Below are 2,087 nucleotides of genomic sequence, written 5' to 3'. Positions count from 1 at the left end.
CCCCCCCCCACACACACACACAGACAGGTCCTCTTCATCACACACAGACTGAAAACATATGAATCTATATTTCAGCTCGTAATGCTTAAAGAATCAGACATGTTGCAGCTCTGTTTCCTGGAGAGGAGAACGTTTTGTGAGATTTGACTTTATGTTCTTTCCTGTGTTTATGTTTACAAAACAATCTGTTTTTTTTTACAGTTTTTACAGGCTTTACTTGAAGACGGTGGAGTCTAATAATATAAATAAAAATAGATTGTTTGCACACATCATACAGTCCCATCCAGTGAAGTTAGGACGTTGTGTAAAGCATAGATAAAAACAGAATCTGATCATTTGCAAATCCTTTTCAACCTATATTTAATTGATTAACCTACAAAGACAAGATATTTAATGTTCAAATTGATCAACTTTATTCTTTTTTTTTTGCAAATATTCACTCATTTTAAATTTGATGCTACATGTTCTTTAAAATCTGGGACAGGAGCAACAAAAGACTGGGAACGTTGAGGAATGCCCAAAAGCTACCTGTTTGGATCATTCTGAGTTCCCAGTGGCTCACTGGAAACCAGTGAGTATCATGACTGGGTAGAAAGGGAGCATCCTCAAAGGGTTCAGACTTTTTCAAGCAAGAACGTTCAGGTATCAAATTCAAAACGAGTGAATATTTGCAAAAATGAGTGTGAGTGAGAGAGCAACAGGTTGTCTGTCTTCATGTGTCCCTGTGGTGGACGTGTCCCACGCCCCCCACAGAGGAACGGTTCAATATGGGAACCAGTTGTCCTAAAAAGGAAGAAGCAGGTTAAGATGGATGGAGCTACAACATCCCAACTTCAGTGGAATTGTGTTTGTATAAATAACAGTAATAACTGATAAATGTAATGAACACTGAATAGGAGTGTTTCTATCAGAATGTGGTTTTTGTTTTCATGATCTTGTTGGCTCATGTGTTATTTGTGTATTTCTGTTTTTTTAATCTCTTCTGCATTTTTACTGTTAACTGAAAATTAAAGGCCTTTCACACCAGAGATTTTGACTAAGATCCTCTTCTGATGAGAATTATAAAACTGCTGTTGTTCTGGTCAAAAATTGAAAATAATAACATCTCACATAAAATGTGTTGTGAATAACTCTCACCTACTGCCACATCCGATTTTAACTTAACATCTGTAAATTTGACTGAGTTGTAGCCGTTTTTGTGTTTTCTGAGATTTGTTGTCTGTGGCAACTTTTTTACAAGAGATTAGCTCCAAAAACGTGCATTCATTGGATATTTCCTGAAAGTTTCATTAAAATACCTTTGCTGGTTCAAGAAATATTTTGCTAACAGACACACATACATTGGCAGCTGAATCTGGCACAAATACAAGATAAGAATAAAGACCTTTAGGCAAACTGTTTCTATTTATTAAACAAACGGCTGTAAGAGTTTTATATTTCATCTGGTTGGCACAGTGGTCATGAAACAGGAAGTGTTTGTGCTGTTTCTATTTTCAGCTCCTTCATATTTGGTCAGAAATGTTCTTATCAGTTTCAGTCATTTAAAGATAAAAGCTAAAGGTGAACTTATTTTACTTTTAGTTTGTGTTCATTTTTAATGACAAAAAAAACTGAAAACATTTATCTGTTTTTAATTTTTTTATTCAGCTTTATTTATTCCTTCCATTTAATTATAATTTGTTCTGTAAATTATATTTTAACATTTTGGTTGAACTCCAAATGTTAATAATTAGGACATTTGTTTTAAAAATGATGACATATCTGTTTAGTTTTCATGTTTAGAGTTTCTTCTTTAATTGTTTTGGACTCATAAAGAACCGACTTTGTGCTGTTTTACTATGACCTGGCTACTACATTTAGCTTTTAGCTGTTTGATAACTATAGTTTTTATTTTATTTTTTTAGCTCATTTTAGATTTATTAAATATTTTGATAATTTTAGTTTTTCTTTCCAGTTTTGGTATTTAAATTTTCAGCTTTGTTTTTTCCAATAATCTGTCCTGATACATAAAATCCTGGAACATGGGTCAACTGTTTTCTTCACCTGACGTTGATGTTCATCCACACAGTAAATGCTGCTCTCAGCAG

The sequence above is a fragment of the Austrofundulus limnaeus genome, unplaced genomic scaffold, assembly GCF_001266775.1.
Source record: "Austrofundulus limnaeus strain Quisiro unplaced genomic scaffold, Austrofundulus_limnaeus-1.0 Scaffold537, whole genome shotgun sequence".
NCBI lineage: Eukaryota > Metazoa > Chordata > Actinopteri > Cyprinodontiformes > Rivulidae > Austrofundulus > Austrofundulus limnaeus.
Note: the sequence above shows the minus strand (reverse complement) of the source record.